Raw genomic sequence first — 24,102 nt, 5'->3', positions numbered from 1 at the left:
ATGCTTCTTAAGACATGCTTCTGTACATACTTTTATAATACATTATGATCATTTCACTTGTAGAAAAAACTTTATAAGTCAAATAGGTACACGGCACTTATTATATGGCCAAATACACATCAAAGTGTCTTGTAAATATGGACTCATATAAGCCTACAAATTAGGTACCATTTTAAAATGGGGATACAGAAGAACAGGGAAATTAAATAATTTTCGAAGGTATAACAGATAGTATGGATTTAGCACTGGTGCTGAACCTAGGCATCAGAGACTAAGGACATAATCACTGTACAATTTTCTATTACTTGCTGAGCAATGAAAACATATGTATACCTATGCATTTTACTTCTATTAAGTTTAAAACCGCAAATATGTAGGAAGAGAATATATGCATGCAGATTCATGTTTAAAAATTTTTTACTAAAGTGAAAATAAGCTCTCTTATCCAGAGATGGCTTTATTCATTGAAATACAAGCCAAAAACCTAGAGTCAAACACACATTAACACAAATTTCAAAGTTTCTAGTGCAGTAATATAAAGAGAAGTCACCAAAACTTTTCCCTTAGTTTAATATACTTGAAGTTATAAGAAGATCCAAATTCTGGTGTATTGACTCTAACTTCAAGCTAGAGAGCTGAGACAGAGCTAAAGTCCTGCAAATTATCTTGGACTTCCTACCCTTGAGGAAACCTGAGACCTTGACAATATCTCAGCCTTGAACCCACCTAAGTGTCAAGTCTACCTCTGCTTTCATCATGAGAGGATATTATTCAGCTATGACACATGTGCCATTTTTTTTTTAACTTTTTGAGACAGTCTCGCTATGCAGTTTAGGCTGGTCTTGAACTCACTTTGTAGCCCAGGTTGGTCTCGAACTTGCAATGATCCTCCTGCCTGTCTCCCAAGTACTGGGATTACAGACATGCACCACCATGCCTGGCAACACCTGTCATTTTTAATGGCAACAACAGCAATTATTTTATATTCTCAAATATTGCTAGCTGTATTTCTCATTAAAAGACTTTTCATGGGGCTGGGGATTTAGCTCAGCGGCAAAGCGCCTGCCTGGCAAGTGCAAGGTCGTGAGTTCGGTTCCTGGTACCGGAGAAAAAAAACCAAAAAAAATAAATAAATAAAAATAAAAGACTTTTCACTTTAAACAAGGAATTTTATTGTGTGCACCCCCACTTGGTCAAATTTAAACAATGTAATTTGGAAGATATTTGAGAATTCCTTTACCTCTAATTTCCCTATAAAAGGTCTGGGATATTTTAACCTTTGTTGAAATCAGTACATATTTTAATTTGGGGAAAGGAAGAAAAGAATGTCCTTTCTCACAGTGTACATTGGTTGTGTGCAATTGCACCTAAAACAAGATACTAATAGCCAGGTATCTAGTAGAATTTTTAAAAATACATACAGTATATAGTAATATAGACATCATTTAGGCAAATGGTAAGAACTTCAGGCCAGGCTTCTACAAAAAGAAAAAAAAAAAAAAAAAAAAGAAGTTTGATGTGCTCTGGACATACACAAAAATCACACAAAAATAAGAAAGAAAGAAAAGAGCTCTGGGTACTAGAATTGCAAGGCCTCATTTGTAACCCTAGCTCTGCACTTGGTGTCTGATGTTTCTAGGCAAAGTATTGCTCCTTTCAGAGCTTTGGGCCCCCCAAAATTGCTCCTTTGCATCCCCCCTGGGATGCAAATAACTTACAAGCTTGATTTGAATATGAGAGGTAATACACAATTTTGTCGAGTTCCTGGCCTTCTATAAAGACATACATAAAAATAGTACGCTTTATTACAAAGATCTATGTTCTTTTTACAATTTTTTTTTCCGGTACTAGGAATCGAACTCATGACCTTGACCTTGCCAGACAGGCACTGTGCCGCTAAGCTAGATCCCCAGCCCCTCTTTTTACAATTTTGATATGAGAAATTAACAAAGAGAAAAAGAAAAATACTTGTGCTATGATCAAAGCAGCAAAAGGAAGGCTCTGGCTTCCTTCTATGGCTCAAAAGCTAGATGCTTTCTTCTGACATATCTAGTGCTGGATGACTAACATATGCCGATCCAGTATACTACATGTAATAATGAGGGGCCAAACAAATAGTTTGCTCTGCCACCTTAATTTATTATGAAATATTTTATTTGAAACAAAACAACAACAAAAAACAATGGCAATTATCAGATAGGCTTCCATGATAGAGACAAACTTACCCAGGATAGAATTATCTTGCCTAGGTTTAGAACTGTACAAGTACCACAGACAGCACATAGAGTTTCTGTGTACTTTGCCAGATGTAGCAAACTGTGATAAATTATATCTCTACAGAGAAACCACTCTTATTCAAAGCAAGTTTGGAAACAGTATTTCAGGAGTCTAACTCTTCTTTAATCATATACTTTGATGGAAGAATGTTCTTATGCACATCAGCTCAGCTCAATTCCTTCCAGAAGGACTGACATCTTAAACTGCACTAAACAATGAATCACCTTGTCAAATAAAGTGCAAAATGGAAAACCTGTTACCAAACTCATCTGATATAATGACATTTACAACAACATGTTTGAGGTGATAAACCGACAATAATAATTATATTTCCTTTAGACTTTGATTGTACTTTGAAAGTTTGATGCAATCATACTTTCTTCCTTCAAGAAAATTTTACACCCCGACATTTAATTTCTGAAACTTCAAACCTCCTGTGAACATGCAAATCACAGTTGGCATTAAAAGAAGTACTCTCGGCTCCCTTTCAGGAGCCTGGAATAATGATGATGATGATGATGACGATGCAAACAAGAGCTGAGCGCAGGAGACTTTTCCTGTAATTCAAGGTTGATGGAAGCATTTCACTTGAGAAGTGACAAATAGAGCGCTTTTCTCTTCTGTGTAACAACGAGATTGTGCTGGTGAATTCTCTTGAGGAGAAAAAAGAATCAAGGTCACTCAAAATGCTAGGTTATTGCCACAGGCTAGAGTTTTTATACATAGTGGGCACTTAATTATTTTTAAATGAATGACCATTTCTAGGAATTTCAACATAATATTCTGAGCATTCAAAAGACTGTATATTCCTCTCAAGATGGGTTTTAATTACACTCACAGAGATGCAGGGATTCTGTGATGTGAGGTTGCAAGGCTGAGGTTCTGGGCCTTGCAAAAGGTCCTGGTTTCTCTGTTACCCTATAATCCTGCCTAAAGAACAGATCTCCTCAGGCTCCTGGGCAATGGCCTCCCTTTCCTCTGGATGGCCAAGCTCTGAATTGTCTCCTGCACCCCTAAACTCCCCCTGCTACAGGAGTTGTGTTCAAAGGCCTATGGTTTCAAACTCACTAGCATGCTTCTAATTTTCTATTTGTTAGTAGCTCAGGCTGAAAGTTCACTAGAGGAAAACATTAATACACTTGACTAAAATGATGTTGGAGATTCTGTCTCTGGGTGCAATTATCAGTGCCCTATCTGTCTCAGAATCCTGCCACAGAATGAGGCATAACAGGTACATTCTCTTTCCAGTATTTTTGTAATTATAAAAATCTACTTATGGCTCTGTCCGGTGGGAGTGAGGTTCAGGAGGGTTGTGCAACTACGACATTCCAACTGAGGTTGCTGCAGTGGGCCTAGAATTATGTCCTGACTTTGTAAATTGGAGAAGCCAGTAGCATTGCCGGTGTTCTACGACAGCAGTGTCTGAATCCAGTACAAATTGAATCATTGTTCTGATGAGGTTGTAATTGAAAAATAAGCCTTTCTTCAGAGGTATCAAAAACAAACAAATCCAAATCTGGATCTCATTCTTCTCATTCAAAATCGGCATCAAAATCTTGCTCTTGTTCATGTTCAAAGTCAGGATCCTGAAACTAGTCTGTCTCTCTATCAAGGAAACACAGGATGTGTTCTAGGTGTTTTTCCAGATAGAATTCTCCAGCTTGTAATAGAGAATGTAATCACCCCAGAGTGTATCAGAATTGAGATTTCTGAGGTCACAACAGAGGCTATCGGATGCCCTATTATTTCCGCAAGCACAACAGAGGCTTCTATCCATGGGCCCAGTATAACCGCGGAGGCTGTGGAAACTACTGCTCTAATAGGCAGAACTATCGGCAAGCATACAGTCCTCATCCGGGCCGTTCTCAGTCCCGGTCCCCAAAGAGAAGGTCTCCTTCACCAAGGTCCAGGAGCCGTTCTAGAAACGCAGATAAGTCATCTTCAGACAGGTCAAGGCGCTCCTCATCCTCTCTTTCTTCCTCCAACCACCGCTGAGTTGAATCTTCGAAGCGCAAATCTGCAAAGGAGAAAAAGTCCTCTTCCAAGGAGAGCTGGCCATCTTAAGTTGCTGAGAATAACCAGGGAGATGAGGCCAAGGATCAGACATTCTCTGGAAGCGCCTGTCAAGATACAAAAGCATCTGAGAGCTCGAAGGCACAGCCAGATGCTAGCACCTACAGCACTGGTTCTGCATCACGGGCCTCAGCAAATTCTGACCTGAGTCCCTGGGGCCAAAGCCAGCTCTCAAGAGCCCTCTGCAGTCTGTGGGGGTGAGGCGATGGTCACCTCGCCCTAGCCCTGTGCCAAAACGTAGTCCTCCACTTTCCAACACACTCCAGATGGGCTTATCTCTGCCAAGTGGTCCTGGGTACCTGTCTCGGAGCCACCAAAGTCAGTTCAACCATTGCTCTGAATCTTTGAGTTCGTTCCAAAAAAGCCCTGTGATATCAATATGTAATACAGCAACCATTATTAATTTCCTATCACCTTGTCTGAAATTCTGTATTGCTTGTATTGTTTTTGTGTTATTTTCTAAATGTGTTTATTAATATGTTTTTGTTCTCTTATCTTTAAAATTTAAAAATATATTTTTTAAAATTTATTTTAAAAATAAAAGAAGGAAAACATATTAACAAAGACATCCATTTACAAAATAGCATTAGAACAATACAAGCAATACTGAATTACAGACAAAGAGGTAGGAAATTAACAAAGGTTATTGTATTACATACTGATATTTCCAAAGTGGTTTCTCAGGAAAACAAATGGAGACATACAATATTGACCAAATAAATAATCAGTAACTGTGCCTTTCAGTAAAGTAATAGAAGTCAATAGTACAACTATGTTAGCTATCCTTATATACACACATACATGATTTTCCCTTCTTTCTTTTCTCTTTTCCCTCATCCCAGTTGCTCTTTACTTTTGAGCATTTGCCTTTCATTTCACAATGCCTATCATACCTCCTAATTTTTATTCACTCTTTCAGGTTCTTACACTAGTGAGAAAATACATTGCTTACACATGGAGGTCTGGTTTATTTCACTTATGAGTATGGTTTCTAGTTGTGACCATTTACCTATAAAAGCCTTAAGTTTATCCTTCTTTATAACTAAGTAATTTTCCATTATATAAAAGTACCACAATTCTTTTATCCATTCCTCAGTGGATGGACATTTGGGTTGCTTCCACAATTTAGCAATTACAAATTGCGCTGCTATGAACATGGGTGCACATATATCTCCGTGATATAATGTTTTCAGATCTTCTGGGAAAATACCCAGAAGGGAAATAGCTGGATTGAATGGGACCTCCAGACCTAGTTTGCTGAGGCATCTCCAAACTGATTTCTACAATGGTTTCACCAGTCTGCATTCCCACCAGCAGTGGAGAAGAGTTCGTATTTCTCCACATCCTCACCAGCATTTGTTATTGGTTGACTTCTTAGTGATAGCCATTCTTACTGGGGTGAGATGAAATCTCAGTGTTGTTTTAATTTGCATTTCTCAAATGACTAATGATGTTGAACATTTTCTCATGTATTTATTTGCTATTTGTATTTCTTTATCTGAGATGTATGCATCTCAGATGCCCATTTTTGGATTGGGTCTTTGAATTTGAGGAGGCTGATATTTTTTAATTGTTTATATGTTCTAGATAGAAAACCTTTGTCTGAGGGACGGTCGGCTCTAACTTTTTCCCAATTTGTGGGTTTTCTTTTTACTTGGCTGGTGATTTTGCTGGATGTGCAGAAACTTTTCAGTAGGATGAGATCCCAGTTGTTGATTCTTTGTAGTATTTCATGTGTGATTTGGATTTTTATCATGAGCTCTTTGCCTACCCCTATGTCTTCAAGATTTTTACCTACTTTCTCTTCTAAAAGATTTAGTGTTTCTCTTTTAATATTGAGATTTGTGATGCATGTTGACTTGAATTTGGTGCATGGTGATAGACAAGTGTATTTTCAGTCTTTGGCAGGTGGCAAGCCAATTTTTCCAGCACCATTTATTAAACAAGCTATCGTTCTTCCAGTGAGTTTGTTTGGCCTCTTTATCAAAGATTAAGTGGCTGAGTATGTTTTTGGTTGTGCCTATGTCTTCCAGTCTGTTCCATTGATCCTGTGGTCTGTTTTTTAGCCAGTACCATGTTGATTTTATTACAGTACCTTTGTAGTATAATTTCAGGTCAGGGACTGTGATTCCATCTGACTTGTCTTTGTTGCCTGGGATTGCTGTTGCTATTCTGGGTCTCCTCTGGTTCCAGATGAATTTAAGGAATGTTTTCCCTAGATCTGTGAGGTATGCTAATGGTAATTTAATGGGAATTGCATTGAATCTGTACCACAATTTTGGTAGTATGGCCATTTTCACAATGTTGGTCTTCCTATCCATGAGCAAGGAATAGTTTTCCATTCACTGAAATCCTCTTCAATCTCTTTTTTCAGAGTACTGTAGTTTTTATTGGATAGATCTTTTACTTCTTTCATTAGATTGATTCCTAAATATTTCAATTTTTTTTGGATGCTGTTGTGAAAGGTATGGTTTCCTTAATTTCTTTCTCAGTCTGTTTGTTGTTTGTGTTTAGGAATGCTACTGATTTTTGGGTGTTGATTTTGTATCCAGCTACACTGCTGAAATTGTTGATTAATTTGAGGAGTCTTCTTGTGGAGTTTTTGGGGTCTTCCATGTAAAGTATCACATCATCTGCAAATAGTGATAATTTTACTTCTTCCTTTCCTATCCTTATTCCTTTTATTTCTCTTTCTCATCTAATTGCTCTGGCTAGTACTTCCAGAAATATGTTGAATAGGAGTGGTGACAGTGGACATCCGTGTCTTGTTCTTGATTTTAAAGTAAAAGCTTTCAGGTTTTGTCCATTTAGTATGATGTTGGCTGTTGGTTTGTCATAGATGGCTTTGATCAGGTTAAGGTAAAGACCATCTATTCCTATTTTCTGTAGAGTTTTTATCATGTATGCATTTTGGACTTTGTCAAAAGCTTTTTCTGCATCTATAGAGATGATAAAGTGGTTTTTGTCTTTGGCTCTATTGATAATGGTATATAACATTTATTGATTTGTGAATATTGAACCAGCCTGCACCCCTGGAATGAATCCAACTTAGTTGTGGTGTATGATTTTCTTGATGATTTGCTGCATTCTATTTGCTAGACTTTTATTTAATATCTTTGCAACTATATTCATTGGGGAGATTGGTCTGTAGTTCTCTTTCTTGGTTGGGTCTTTCTCAGGTTTTGTTATCAGTATAATACTTGCCTCCCAAAATGAGTTAGGGAGAATTGCTTCCTTTTCAATTTCATTGAAGAGTTTGAGGAGTATTAGTGTTAAATCTTCTCTGAATTTCTTGTAAAATTCTACTGTGAATCCATCAGGGCCTGGGCTTTTCTTTGTCAGTAAGCTTTTAATCACATTTTCAATCTCATAAATTGATATTGGGTTGTTCAGGATTTTTATATCTTCCTTATTGCATGAATTTGAGTTCTTTCTTTTTTTGATAAGCTTGGCTAGGGGTTTATCAATTTTATTTATTCTTTCAAAGAACCAACTCTTTGATTCGTTTATTTTTTGTAGATGGGCTGGGGATTAAGCTCAGGGGCACAGTGCTTGCCTGGCAAGTGTGAGGTTGTGAGTTTGATTCCTGGTACTGGAAAAAAAATTCTATTTTTTGTAGGGTTTTCTTTGTTTCAATCGCATTAATTTCTGCCCTGATTTTTATAATCTCTTCCCTTCTTTGGACTTTGGGTTTGACTTGTTCTTCTTTTTCTAAAAGTTTGAGGTGCAGCATTAGGCTGTTTATTTGTTCTCTTTCTGTTTTCCTTATGTGTGAGTTCACCACTATAAATTTCCCTCTGAGGACTGCTTTCATTGCATCCCACAGATGCTGGTAAGTTGTATTTACATTTTCATTTGTTTGTAAGTATTTTTTAATTTCTTCTTTAATTTCTTCTGTGACCCATTGGTTGTTCAGGAGGTTGTTGTTTAATTTCCAAGTGTTTATGGAGTTTTTGGAGTTCCTTTTGTCATTAATTGCCAATTTCATTGCACTGTGGTCAGATAATATGCATGGGATAATTTCAGTTCTTTTCCATTTAGGTAGATATGCTGTATGGGCTAGAATGTGGTCTATTTTAGAGAAAGTCCCATGTGCAGCTGAGAAAAATGTGTGTTCTGATGTTGTTGGGTGGAACACTCTGTATACATCTACTAAGCCCATTTGTTCACAGATTTGGTTCACATCTGTTATTTCTTTACTGATTTTTTGTCCAGTTGATCTATCTCTTTGTGTCAAAGGGGTGTTGACTTCCCCTATTACAATAGTGTTATTAATTTTTTGTGTTTTCATGTTTGTTAAGTTTTGTCTTATATAGTTTGGTGCTCCGATATTTGGCGCATATGTGTTTATGATTGCTATCTCTTCCTGTTGCAGTTTTCCCCTAACAAGTATATAGTGACCTTCTTTATCTCATTTGATTGTTCTTTGTTTGAAGTTTACATTGTTTGCAAACATAATAGCCATACCTGCTTTTCTCTGAGTTCCTGTTGCATGGAGGATTGTTTTCCACCCTTTGACTTTCAGTCTATGGATTTCCTTTTGAGTAAAATGTGTTTCCTATATACAGCATATTGTTGGAGTTTGTTTCTTAATCCACTCTGCCAGTCTGTTGCTTTTGACTGGTAAAGTGAGGCCATTTACATTTATGGTTATAACTGATATGTGTTGGCTTATCATTGTCATATTATTTATTTGCTGTTGCTTTCCTACTTTTTCTACCTGTTTAATTGCTTGCTCTGTTTGAGGGTTCCTTTCTATTGTTGTTCTTGAAATTGAGGTCATTTTTTTCTCTGTCTAGAATATCTTTTAGTACCCTTTGTAAGGATGATTTGGCACTCATGAAGTTCTTCAGTTGTTCTTTGTTGTGGAAATATTTTTTCCCCCATTAAATTTGAAGGATAGTTTGGCAGGATACATCAATCTGTGTTGGAAGCTGTTTTGTTTTGGGACCTGTAATACTTTGCTCCAAGCTCTTCTCAATTGTATGGTTTGTGTTGAGAAGTCTTCCATGATTCTAATGGGCACCCCTCTATAGGTGATCTGTTTCTTTTCTCTAGCAGCTTTTAATATTCTGTTCCTTTGCTGGAGATCTGGGATCTTGATTATTATATGCCTGTGTGTAGTTTTATTTTGGTTATGACTAGTTGGAGTTCTACATGTCTCATTTACTGGTATATCAGATTCTGTTTCCCTGTTTGGGAAATTTTTCTGCTATTATTTCTGCAAATATTCTTTTCATGTCATTTGTGTTGCTTCCTGCTGTTTCATTGACTCCTATTAGTCTTACAATAGTCCTCTTTGCCTCATCTTGCAGCTATTGAATTGATTTTTCCAGGTTCCTTGTTGATTTTAAGAGATCCTTTCTTTCACAATCACTAGCTGCCATGCCATCTTCAAGATCTGAAATTCTATCTTTGGCTTCATTCAAGTGGTTTTTCCAGTTTTCAATGGAAGCTTTGATTTCCTGGATGTCTCTTTGAATCTGTTTCATGTGTTCTAGTTCATTCCTATATTGTTCATTTAATATTTCCATCTGAGGGGCTGGGGATTTAGCTCAGCGGCAAAAGCGCCTGCCTGGCAAGCGCAAGGTCATGAGTTCGGTTCCCGGTACCAGAGAAAAACCAAAAAAAAAAAAAAAAAAATTTCCATCTGTTGCCTATGTTCATCTATTTTTTTATATATTTCTTCTTTATATGTGCTGAGCAATTCTTTCATCGTTACTATCATTTCATTTTTTGCCTGAGAGATTATTTCTGATCTGATCTCTTCTATGGCCTGAAGGAGTTGTTTCTTTACTTTCATTGCAATCATTTCAGCAATTTTAGGTGTGTATTTACCAAGGTCTCCCATGTTGATGTCTCCTGGACTTGTTCTGAGTGGGGTGGAGTGATTGTGTTTTAGTCCTTTGTCTTGTCATGTTTGATGCTGGAGGCAGAATGCTCAGTCTCCCTCTTCCCTGGCAGCTCAGCCAAGGTTGCTAGTGTCCCTAATTATCCTGGTGGTCAGTCTTGCTCTTCAGTGACCACTGAGTTGAACTTCTTAGCCTGGGGTCTTCCAGCAGTTGGTGAAGTGTACCCAGTTCTCCCAGGTCTTAGATGTGCTCTGATTCAGTGTCCCCTGACAGCTCATGGCACAAGTATGACCCAGAAGTGAGCTGCACTGGTGGCACAATCATGGACCATTGGTCCTGTGTCCCCAGGCAGTTCAAAGTGCAGGCAGAACCCAGACACAAATCGCAGGGTCAACAGTTCATGACCCACCTGATTCCATGTCTCCAGCCAGCTCAGGGTGCACACAGGAGCTAGATGTGGGCTGCACTGGCCGTGATCATGGACTTCCCCTGTCTGTGACCTCCAGTAGGTCAGTGCACAAGTAAAGCCCAGATGCAAACCACGGTGCCAGCAGTTCATGGACTGCCTGCTCTAGTACCTCAGGTGGCACAGGGCACGCACAGGCAAGGCCCAGATATGAACCCCAGTGTTAGTAATTCATGGGCCTTCTGGTTTAGGAGCTCTTGTCTGCACTTGGAGCATGGAGGGTAGAGACTCAGACTGTAATGGCAGCAGGGTTGTGGGTCACCTGCTCTGCCCGCAGGAAGTGGATGGGGAATACCTGGTTCTCTGGGCATTCAGCTGCAAACCATGATGTCAGCAGATCACGGACCTCCTGATTCTGCATCTCCAGGCAGCTCAGGGAGTACACAGCTCCCAGACTCAGGCTGCACTTGCAGTGATCATGGACTGCCCCTGTCTGTGACCTCCAGGAGGTCAGGGAGCAAGTAAAGTGCAGACATGAACCATGGTGCCAGCAGTTCATGGACCACCTGCTCTAGTACCTCAGGTGGCACAGGGCACATGCAGGGAGGGCCCAGATGAGAGCCCCAGAGTTAGCAGTTTGTAGGCCTTCTTGGTCAAGATCTCCTGTCTGCACCAGGCACACAGAGGGTGGAGACTCAGAAAAAAAATTTTTAAATTAAAGCAAATGGGGGGGGTGGAAAAAAGCCCAAGCAAAAGCAATGAATATGCAAAGGATGGCCATCCCAGTATGGTGGTGTGGGCTTACAATTCCAGCATTCCTGGAGGCTGAGGCAGGAAGGTCTCAAGTTCAAGCCCAGCCTGGGCAACTGAGCAACTTAGTGAGATCAATGTTATGGTTTGTGTCTGGTGGTCTTCCAAAGCCTCATGCAGTCCTGGAACAGGCTTCTAGACTTTATGATTGATTCGCAGTCCAATGTTTGGATTATGGGTGTGAGTGCTACACCTGTCCTGGGGCAGGTAGTTTGTATACAGAGTAAGGAAGGCAAAGAGCCTGCTTGCTGCTACTCCTCCCTTTTGCTCTTGCTGCTTTTGCTATCTTCCACTGCCATGAACTGTTGCCCTCTGCCAGGTACCACTCTGTCTTGGAATCAGCCAAGTATGGACTGAAGCCTCCACAGAATGTGAGCTACATAAACCTTCTCTTCCTTTAAAAAAAAAAAAACCCTGTGGGTAAGAGTTCACTGGCCACTGGCTCCACTTATAGCTCACCTCAGAAGGAAGAGAGTGCGGCTTCAGGAGGAGCAGCCTATACAAAGAGCTATCTAGAAAACCAGAGACAGATAAGGAGCAGACACAGGTAAATTCTGATTAAGAGAAAGTGAAGGAGAATGGGAGCTTCTCTGACGAGGATGCAAAGTGAAATCACGTTCATTTGCTTCCAAGAGTGATACTGAGAAGCCCTTTACGGACAGTCAGTCACCCAGAAGGTATAAGCTCCATGATGACTTTGAGAAGAAGATGGCAGAGTTCCATAAGGAGGAGATGGATGATCAAGATAAGGGCAAAACTAAGGGAAGGAAGGAATCTGAGTTTGATGATTAACTCAAACTTATATCTAAAGTCATAGCTGGTACAAGTAAAAACCAGGAGGAAGAAAAGTCAGGCAAGTGGGAGGGCCTAATGTACACAGGGAAGGAAAGCAGAGGAGTTGGAGGGGAAGTCTTTCACGGAGAGATCGAAAAAGGAAGAGCAAGAGGGGCCAAGAGGAGCAAAAGCAGTGCCCGGGGTTTGTGCCTGAGAAGAATTTCCAGGTGACTGCTTACAAGGCAGTCCAAGAGAAAAGTTCATGCCAAACCCCAGGAAGACCTCTGAAGGCCGTGAAAAGCAGGGAGCCAAAGGGGACATTTCCTCGGGTAAGTCTTCATTTTCCACTACTTGAGAGGCCCAGGTTAATGCACACATGGACTCATTTGATGAGGATCTCCCATGACACAGTGGCTTATTGACTTAGGAATGCAAGCTTTGTCAGGATCTAGTTCATAGCAACAAAAAGGAACAGGAGTTTCATGCCATTTTCTAGCACATGCAGTCAACTCTCAGCATAGCCCTTTGGAATTGTTTGTTCAGCATGTAGAGACCATTGTTCACCATGTTAAAGAGCATCAGTTTGGGTCCTCTGGCATGAACATCTTACTAAACACCTAAAGAGAAGAGCTGAACAGGAGGCAGCTAACAACAAGCAAAGCCCAGAGATACACAGGAGGATAGACATTTCCCCCAGTACATTCAGAAAACGTGGTTTGGCTTACGATGAAATGAAAAGTCCTCAGGAAGCTGGCTACAAGTGTGAGGGAAATACAAAGATGGTCCTGTTGATCTTCACCTTGATATTGAATGTTGTGAAAAACATAAGGAGAGAGATCTTAAATGAGGTAAATCAAGAGAATCAGTGGATTCCCAAGACTCAAGCCATTCAAGGGAAATGTCAACTGAGAAAACAGAGAAAACACATAAAGGATCAAAGAAGCAGAAGCAGCTTCAGAGAACAGGAGACATGTCCAGGTCCTCCTCCTCCTCCTCCTCCTCCTCCTCCTCCTCCTCCTCCCAGTCATCTCAGTCTTACAAAGTGGAAAAGCATCCTGCAGAGACAGAGAAGAGAGCACCATGGGCTTTGACAAATCAAGACTGGAGACCAAAGACTTCCTGAGTCCAAGTGAAAGAGGAGGTGGCAGAGCTCAAGGAATCTTTCAATTTCCATCCAGAAGGAGAGACTGGGGCAGAAGCAACTATTCTGGTAACAATAACAGCAACAGTAATGATTTTCAAAAGAAACTGGGAAGAGGGATGGGATCCAGAGTACATACCCAAAAGCAAGAAGCATTACTTGTGTGTTGAGAAGGTGAAGGCAGTGATAAGTGGGATGAGCTGGGGCCAGGGCTGAGGAGCCTTCCCTCAGTTCATGTTCCAGAATCCAGTACCAGCTCCCAGTGGGCTCACAACAAGTTCAGGGAGATTGAAGATGGTGAAAGTGGAACAGAAAACCAAGAAGAGAAAGACAATTTACAGCCCACCACTGAGTAAGGACCAGTCTTGATGGGAGCCCTTGCCCAGGGGAGAGAGGCACTGGGAAGATGGCTGGTAAGGTGCTGAGCAGAGGATCCTCAAGAATGTTCACCCCACCCCCACCAGCCATGCACAATCCTGCTACAGCAGAAAGTGTCCCTGGTGCTGTGTCCCACTGGACAGGGGAGGCCAACACAGGACCTGGGGTCAGGCTGAGCTCTCAGCAGAACATGACATGTTGGGCTCCAGCTGTGTTTCTCATTTGTTTTTGGTGTATGGAGTGTGGGTTAGGGGAGGGGAGGGACAGCGATGCTTGATTTTGGTTGTTTGCTATTAGAAACCAATAGTTTTATTTTAATTTTCACTTCATTTAGAGATAAGAGGACTAATTTGACTATTTTCAGTCTTTTCCCCCCGACCTGAGTTTTAAAAGGCCCCTTTTCTTCTTTCTTTTTTTTTTTTTAAGGCATATGTAATAATAGCAGAAAGATTTAATTTGGGCAACTTTGATTCTTAAAAGAGAAAGCGAAGCATGTGAATAAACACTGAAAGGTTCACCTCAAAAAAATCTATTTATGACCCAAAATTCAAAGACTAAGAGAACCTTAAAAACTGAGTCACCTATAAGAATGGGAATTTTATTTCTAGGTATAACTGAGAATCCAACTATTTCTGGGACTCTAAAGAACTTAAAAGTGTATATTTTGTGCTATCTAGGAAGCTGCAATCTTACATAAATTGGGGGATATTCTACACACACATTTCTTTTTCTACTATTCCTTAGATCTTATGGCCCTGTACTATGCAGATAATAAGATGTTCTGCTCCAGATCTAAACTATAAACATGTTTATTAAGTTACTCATTTGGTACTTTGCCCACAGCTGCACCAACTATTAGAATATAAATTCCTAGTGGTTTGTATATTGGTCTTCTAATGCTAATAACCTGTTTTCCAAAACAGCAACACTCAAAAAAATTCATATATGATCAAGTATCATATAATCTCTCTCTCTCTCTCTGTCTTCTTTTTAATATCAAAAGGCAGTTCAACATAGTGTTCAAAAGGCAGGGAGATTTCTAGAGCAGTTTGACTGCTGTCCAACCTAGACATCATATTTATTAAACTAGGAAAAATGGAAATCTTAAAATATGGGATATAAAAGACTGTTTTGCAATATAGCTCTCAAGAGAAAATGGTCCTACTGATAAATAGGCAAATCAGGGTGCTAGGAAATTTTAGACCATAACAGAGGCAGCAACAGTGACAGTTATGGTCACTCATCACATGGGAGGAACTTCACATAGACTGTCTCTAGTACAGGTACCATCTCTAATCCTTGCATTGCAAGATGTATATTAGGAAACCCATTACATAGACAAAGACAGGTCACTTTCCTGACGTCAAACAATGGTGAGAAGGCTGAGCCCATATTTCAAATCAAGTGCATCTCTTCCAAAGCCTGGTGTTTTTGTACCTTGCACCATCCTGATGGTCGTCTGCAGTTCATAAAACAAAGGAGAATGGGGTCATGGGAGTGGGTAGGGAAAGGATAACACGCTTAGGGTATTTCAAAACCATTACAGGTGAGTAAGAAATGGCCTACTAATTGGATCAGCAAGGTCCTGAGTCTGGCTGGAGGGATCTATTGAAGTCAGAAAACCCACGTGGGTGAGTGGCACCAAACAATAGGCTGGAAGCCTGAACACTGTACAAGGGAAATGAAGAAGGAAGGTTTGCTTCTGTTTCTTCAGAAAGCTCCAGTCTTCACATTCACCTTGGATGTTGTCTGCTGTTTTACAACACAGACTCTTCAGCCTCCTGACATGGACTCACATGGGACAGTACGGTGAGCTCCAGGCCATCAGCCTTGGATTGAACCCTTCATATCTATAGCACTCAGATGGCTCTTCTGTACTCTTCCACACCTGTCTGCAGGTGGCCATTGTGAGCTACCTGGAAAATCCTTATATATTTATATATTTTACATTAAATCTATATCTCTAGTGAGCACTGACTGATATAACAGGCAATGAAGATTTGATTATAAGAAGGCCAGCTCGAAGAAGACATTATGATTTTGTTGAGTCTAAAATGCAACTTTTCTACAGGAGTGCATATAACTCCAGCAAATTTTGTAAATTTTCATCTGACCCACAATATAGAATAACACTGGCCCATTCTTTGAAAACAATACGATGTGATTGGTGGCTACATGCTGAAAGGGTTTCCTTCCCCCAACTCAACACATCATCATTATCTGTAAAAGCATTGAGAGTGGAAAAATGATAGACTCCATAGTCTGCAAGATATTGCTGTATTCAGATGGTTTTTGTCCCTTTCTTAAGAAATCAGGCAAGAAAACTTAGCTAATTGGAGGGCCTTTGAAGCCCACATAATGAATTTCAGTGACAAGGACACATCAGTGTCCACATTCTAATAAATGGCTTTAGGATGAAGGAAATCAAGATGTTGGCTGCCTATGGGCGGTGTCCACAGGAACAAGAAGTGTATGTAGCCTGCCAACATCACACTCCTAGAGCTGGGCTAATGTCTGCATTAATTTAGCTTTTTGCTGGAATTGCTGTTCAAATTTTTCTTTTAAATGAATCACTGCTTTACAAAATGAAAAATCCATAAAATGTAACAAGGACTCTATGACAATTAGTGCTGTATGCTCTTTTGAAATCCTCTTTTGGAAACTGAATTTTCCATGGTTCAGATACTGTTCCAACAATTAATTTGAAAATTTCCCAAATTTTTCTGAATTAATGCTCTTCATCCTTCCCCAGAGTAAAAGGTGAGAAACTGCAAACCACTTAGCTTTCTAGAAACCTGGTTGAAACCACAAGTTAAATGACAGCAATGATAATCACAGTTCTATGTCACATAGAGCCAGTGAGGTTCAACACAAAGCCTCTTAGTGGCCTCTGCCCTCAGAGCTCAGCCACTAAGAAAAGACCACGAGCATCATTTTCTGCACTGTGGTCAGATTTGGGAAAGTCATTTTCAGGATACTTGAAGACACAATATTTCTCAATTTCATAGCTCCTAATCTAATCTATTGAAGCTCAAATTTAGTCAATCACTAGTTTAACCAGCATTTTGGGGGAACCTATTAGGCATTAGGTTGGAAGCAAAATACTGAAGATACCTAAGTTTCTCCAGCCAGAACTCTGGAAGTCAACCCTGGTTAATGATGTTTCATCTCCCATGTTTAACCCTTTAGCTAGTCCTAGCGCTTCTATATGTCACAAAACAAAAACCGCTATTATTTTCCATTTCTTTTGCAAAAGTTTAAGCTTCCATCATTTTTGCCTATGTCACAATAGTATTTATCCACCACCTATCTACCCATCCACTCAAACATCCCACAACATGCTAGGTGTGTTTCTGGGGTTGAGAGTCATGTTATTGAATAAGATACACAGAACCCTTATTCCCATGAAGCACTGTCTTAAAGAAAGAACAGAGAAAACTTTAAAATGAAGGAAACACAGTTATTGATTAGCATAATGATGATAATAAAGCAGGTTCTGTTGCTAGAAACAATGGTGGTTAAGTGCCAGGTGCATTAAATTTTAGTTTGGGGCTTCACATTCAGACAAAATCTGCTATTTCTCTTTGACTTCAGCCTTTTGTTGTTGTTGTTGTTTGTTTGTTTGTTTGTTTTCCAGTACTAGGAATCGAACTTATGACCTTGCACTTGCCAGGCAGGCGCTGTGCCACTGAGCTAAATCCCCAGCCTGGACTTTAGCCTTTGTAAAGCGAAACCACTGAATGTCTACCTCAAGGTCTTTTTTTTTTACATCTTCAGACTTGACAATAATTAAGCATTGGGTAATCATATAAATTTTTAGCATTACAACATCAGTGATACAATAAGGTATACCCTTCAGTCTTATTTGTAATATCTGAACATTCACTTTAAACTCTACGTAAGCATTATAGATATGATTTTTAATAAAAGTATGTTTTGTGCCTTAAATTCTACAAAGAATCACAATAAAAGATTACATTTATTAGAGTTATGGATGTAGCTTGGTGGTAGAGAGTGTACTTAGCAAGTGTGAGACCTTTGGTTCAATCCCCAGCACCAGTACAAATCCAAATGCAATTTTTAAAACTTCCAACCAATTAAATAAGGAAAGAGACTGACAAAACAACAACAAAATCCCTTTTAAGATGTGTATTTAAGTTTCATTTACCAAATCCTATTAAGGTTGTAATTCAAGAAAACGTCTTTTAAATTTTTTGAATCTTGTTAAGATAAACTAAAAACAGAATGCCAAATTTCACACTTCCAAATTAAAAAAAAAAACTTTAAGAAGCATATTCAATATTATGGATATTATTGTTCAATAATATGGATCATTAGCCCATGACAACCCACCTTTAGTCTAATAATAACAAAGACTAAAGAACGTAAAGCTAAGAAGAGACTATCAGTGAAAAGTCAGGAAAGCAAAAACCACAATGATCTCCTTCGGTTGGCAAAATGGTATTCCAAGACTGTGGCTGACAATGCAGAGAAATTACTGTGTCCACATTATGGTTTCAAACTTCAAAATCCACTACTAAAACCTTTTATTATATAATAGAAGCAAAGTGAATTTATTCAAATCCACTTAGATTTATTTTTTAATGCAGAAAGTCACTTTATAATGAACTAAATATGAGCACTTTATAATTCAGCATTGGTACAAAAAAGATAGTGAGAGTACATACAGATGAAGCCAAAAAGAAAAAAAAGGCCTCACCGAGAGAGTGACTTAAGTTGAGATCTGTTCTAGGAGAACGAGCCATTCAGTGAGGGGTTTTCCAGGCAGAGAGAAAAGGTAGTGCCCAGGCCCAGGAGGAGCAACAAGCCTACTGCATCTGAGGGGAAGAAAGAAGTTGCTGCAGATTAGGAGGCAAGAAGGCAAGGAACCCAGCTATGGACCACAGGGTAGACAGGCACCAGAGGCAGGACATTTCCCCCACTTACTCCCTGCTCTGAGTCCCACAGGATGCTCTTTTATTACTTTGTAAATTGCGTGTCACTCTCCTCTGCTGGGCCTCCTTCCATGGTTTCCCACAGCACTCAGAATACTGTGCAGACTGTTTGCCAGACTCCACAGTCGTGGAGACCCAACCCTCACAGACCACTCAGGCTAAACTCAGGACTGCCTCCCCGCCCCTCACTCATTTCCAGACCTTTCTCTCTGCTCATCCACATGCCAAGTGATTTGTTAAATCTGGCTTCCAGCCCATGCTTTTCCTGTTACTGAGATGCCCTTCCCTTCTGCTCTTGGATGATGCCTCACTCCTCATTTCTCAGAGTCAGTCTCACAGTGTAGAGTCCTTCTCTGAAAACACCTCCAAGCTGGGTTCTTCCCCTTCATGCTGTTAGCATCTTTCCCCCTTTAATTTCTTTTCTTACTCATTAACTGTCTCTCTCACTGGACTGAAAACTACTCAAGAGCTGATGTTCTGTTCATTATCTTTGCCATTGTAGCCTCAGAGCCCAGTGTGATTCCTGGCAATGATAGGTATTCAGGAAATAGCCATTGAATAGATACTTGGAAAAGGAAAATAAAAACAACCGTGACCCTTTAGTTACAACCCAATAGGGGAAATTACATATAAAGTATTAATAACACATGACTTTTTGTATCTGCCACACATTGGCATGCTCAGTGTTTTCTTGCTTACTTTTCTATAAGCAAGATGTTACTCTCCCTGTATATTTTTCAAAACAAGCAAGAAACTATAAGCTCACACAGAAAAGGTAATTTGCCTGAAGTCATATTGGTAAATGGTAGGAACAGGTATTAGATGTGGAAGGCCTTGAATTCTATACCGATTTAATTGACATCTGGGCAACACTGAGAATATTTTGAGCAAAGTACAATAATACTTAAAATATTAATAGGAATATTTATTTCCTGCATTACATAGACCATTTTAACTGTGTGGAGCCAAAAGGGAGCTGAGCTTCAATTTTCTTTCCATGTTTGGCCCAGCGCTCCATTTCTGTATTTCTGTATTTCTGTATTTCTTTCTTTCTTTCTTTATTTATTTAGTGAGTACTGGGAATCAAACTCAGGACCTTGTGCTTGCCAGACAAGTGCTGCACCACTGAGCTATAACCTCAACCTGTCTTTATTTCTTAAACAAAAGAAAATTGTATTAACTTTTCAAAGCAAGTGCTCCTCTGACACATCAATAATCACAAAGACAATTAAAATGATAAAATCTTACAATAAATGTGAAATGAAGTAAAATCCAATTTTTTCTGAGGGTTTATAATTATTTTTGGACATAAAACTGTGTAGTATACAGAAAATCATGAACTCTATCCAAAATAGAGTTCTTAATCACAGTTAGCCTTACCTATGTGTGTCTTTAAAATGATACATTATTATTTATATCAAAATTTTAATATATTTTAATGTGTCTGGTTAAGTTCAGCCCTGTTTTAAGAAAGCATAATATTTTTTTATATGACAAGAAATGCCTTGCTAGATTGTGAAGACACAGAACTTGTACCTAAGTTTTTATGTCTTCTCAATTATAAATAAAACCTGGGCACAGAAAAGTATGTCTTTGGATAAGACAATGGTTTATAGATAAGACTAGGAAGTTAAGCAATCATTTGGCTAATATTTAAGTAAAATAACTGTGGAATATACAAGCACAAATGAAATAAATTTCAAGTCATAAAGGCTGATGTGAAAATTTTAAAGAGAAGTAAAATTTAGAGATAGGTATTTGACCCTTTTTCCTGAAAAACTCATTTTGATCATTTTCATGTGTTATTTAATATTCTTCATTTTTTAATATTAAATGTGTGATATTTCAACATGGGGTCATGCCATTATTTGACCAAGCTTTCTTCTGCATGGTAAAATATTTTTTCAGTGTTTTTGTTTTTCGTTTTAATAGTATTAAAAAAATCCCTTTGGATTGAAAATATTTTTTAAAAATCAGCTTTTTTTAAAAAAAGTAGTATGTTTACAATATAATATACCCACTTAAAGTTTTTATTTATGGGAATTTTGAAAAAGTTAATACCTATTTAACTACTATTATAATTAAGACACAGAATTTTAATGGAAGGCAGTGTCTCTCTGTGTCCCCTGATTCTTTACCCAGGCAACCTTTGATCGATCTCTAAATAAACTATGCCTGTTCAAGAACTTCATATAAATAGAATCACAGAGTAGGCAGACTTTAGGATCTGGTTTTTGTCATTCAGCCTGTTTTAATATCCATCCATATGTTTATGTGTGACAACACAGTAGTTCATTGCTTTTTATTGCTAAGTAGTGGATTCACCATAGTTTGTTTATGCTTTTTCCATTAGGATATTAGTGCTGCTTTAGGTTTGGGCTATTTTGAATAAAGCTTCTGTGAACATTTGTTTATGTCTTTTCAAGAGAGACGCTTTCATTTCTGTAGGGCAAATACCTAGGAGTGGGATATCTGAATCACGTGTAAGTAGATGCTTAACATCATAAGAAGCTACCAAACTACTTTTTCAAAGTGATAACCCATGAACATTACCACCGAATGTTCCACTTGATTCAAGCCCTGTCCAACATTTGGTGTGGCTAAACTTTTTAACAACAGGTTTACTGATAGAATAGTGGTGGTATCTCACTGTGTTTTTAATTTGCCTTTCCCTAGTGATGCACAGTATTGAGTCTTTGTGTGTTCGTTTGCCATCTGTATATTTTTTGATGAAGAGTTTCTTCTGACCTTTGGCCTATTTTTAATTTTTAAACCTTTATGTATTTTTGCAATGCGGGGCATGAACAGAGTCTCATACCTGCTAGGCAAGTAGTCTACTACTGAGAACATCCCCAAGGTTTTCCTATTTTTAAATGGATTTTTACTGAGTTTCGAGACTTCTTTATATATTCTAGCTGCAAATCTTTTTGCCAGATCTATGTAATACAAATATTTTCTCTCACTTGGTCATTAGTCCTTTTATTTCTTGATTTGTGCATGTGTGCATGCATGCATGTGTGTGGTACTGGGGACTGAAACTAGAGCCTTCACACTGAGCTACATCCCCAGCCCTTTTTTATATTTCATTTTGAAACAGGGTCTCACTAAGTCAATAAGGTGTCCAAACAAGGCTTAAATTTGTGATCCTCCTGCCTCCACCTCTGGAGTGCTAGGATTACAACTTTGACCAACCTCTCCCCAATCCCTTCCCTCTGTGTGTGTCCAGCCCTTACTTCTACAAGTTTGAGGTTTTCAGACTCCACATATCAATGAGACAATACAGTATTTGTCTTTTTTTACCTGGCTGGATCACATGGTACACCTATTTTAATTTTTTCAGGAGCCTCCATACTGTTTTCCATAGTGACTGTACTAATTCACATTCTCAAAAATAGAGTTCAAGTTCTTTTCTTCTCATCCTTTACATTTATTTCTCTTTTTAGTAGTAGCAGTTTTTATAGGTATAAAGTGATGTCTCAATACCTAATTTACATTTCCCTGATGATTCATGATATTGAACACTTTTTCATATGCATGCTGACCATTTGTATGTCTTCTTTTGAAAAATGTCCTTTCCAATCCTTTGCTCACTCTTAAATCCAATTGTTTTCTTGCTTTTGAATTGAGTTTCTTATATATTTTGGATAGTAACCAAATTAAATATTTTCAATATAACATTATAAATATTATAAGAAGCTACCAAACTTTATTTCCAAAGCAATAAGCCACAAACATTATCACCAGTTGTTCCACTTCCTCCAAATCCTTTCCAATACTTGGTGTGGCTAAACTTTATAACATTAGATGTACATCACTCTGTTGAATGTTTTCATTGCTGTGAAGAGGTTTTTTGTTTGTTGCAATCCCATTTGCCTACTTTTGCTTTTCTGGCCTGTGCTTTTGGGATCATATTAAAAAAAAAAAACCCAAATCAATATCAAGAAGCATTCTCCCTATATTATTCTGAATTTTATGTTTAAGTTTTTTTTATATATAATGTGATATAGTCCAATTTCATTCTCGTTCACGTGAAGATCCTGTTTTGCCAGCAACATTTATTAAAGAGATCTTCTTTTCCCATCTGTTCTTGGAAATCTTGAAGATCAGTTAACTGTGAATGTGTGTATTTATTTTTGGGCTATCTATTCTGTTCCACTGTCTTTACACCAGTACCACACTTTTCATTGGTTTGCTTTGTTTGTTTGTTTGTTCGTTCATAGTACTGAGGACTCACTGTGGGGCTTCACACATCCTAGATAAGTGCTTTATAATTGAGTTATATCCTCAATCCACCATACTGTCTTGATTACTACAGCTTTGCAACATTTTTTGAAATCAGGTAATGTGATACCTCAAACTTTTTCCTTTTTGTTCAGGATTGCTCTGACTACTTGGAATAATTTGTGGTTCCATTTGAATGTAAAAGTTGTTTTTCTAGTTCTGTAAAAAAGTCATTGAAATTTTTATGGAGATTGCTTTGAACCTATAAATTGTTTTATAAAGTGTGGATATTTTAACAATTTAATCCTTCCAATCCCTGAACATGAGATGTCTTTCCACTCATTTGCATCTTCTTCAATTCTCTTTTGTAAATTTGGATATTTAGAGCATTATAATAAATTTATGATTAGAAAACAAATTTTTTCTCTATTTTCCTTTTTTAGCAATACCATCTAATATTTATTTTTATTATTATTCATATCAGTCAGAGTTTACTAGAGAAACAGATATAACACAAGATCTAAAAATATGTAAGAAATTACAAGTTTGGCTTACAATGGTTGGACTGGAAGACACAGAGTTGGATGGGGAAGCGTGCAGAGGGTGTCCACATGCTGGAGACTGAATGGTCTTGTACAAGGTCTGGAGCTCACTGCAGGGTTCCATGCAAGCCCATATCAGGAGGCTGATGGGTCTGCAACAGAATGCTGAAGAATCTATGATGAAGGTTGAAGCATGTACATCAGAAGGCTGAAGAGTCCCAGCCAGAAGCCAACAGCCTGCACCAGAAGCCAGGAGACTACCACAGTGCTGAAGGAGAAGACTGGAGCTCCTCCAAAAAACCAGCTATCAGTCCTTCCCCATTTCCCTTTTATTGTATGCAACCTACCCACCCTGGGAGGGGTGGTCCTCTCCACCCACACCATCGCCCGGCCCTCCTCTTGCACAGGCTCAGGATGAATACAAAGTAAGGACCCTGACCCTCTGCTGAGTCACTTAGTTAATCTTTTAAACTTCTTAAATTGACACAATGAGCAACATCCTAGAGCAGTAAGACCATGTCCTTTTCACCCCAGGATGTAGAACTGCTGAGTTACTTAGCCATGCTCCTAGACTCCTCAAGTTGACACAATGTATCAACCGTGACATTATTATATTCTTCAATTTTTATTTTTGTACTAGTATAATTGGCAGTACTTAATGATCACCTTTGTA

General features: G+C 38.7%; 1 pseudogene; it reads left to right on the top strand.

The window, feature by feature from the left end:
- Nucleotides 1-2,795: 2,795 nt before the first annotated feature.
- LOC102014332 lies at nucleotides 2,796-13,689 on the top strand (annotated as a pseudogene).
- Nucleotides 13,690-24,102: the final 10,413 nt, after the last annotated feature.

This window comes from Chinchilla lanigera, unplaced genomic scaffold, assembly GCF_000276665.1.
Source record: "Chinchilla lanigera isolate Chin_1 unplaced genomic scaffold, ChiLan1.0 scaffold00008, whole genome shotgun sequence".
In the NCBI taxonomy this organism is placed as follows: domain Eukaryota; kingdom Metazoa; phylum Chordata; class Mammalia; order Rodentia; family Chinchillidae; genus Chinchilla; species Chinchilla lanigera.
This window is presented reverse-complemented; position numbering and strand designations above follow the sequence as displayed.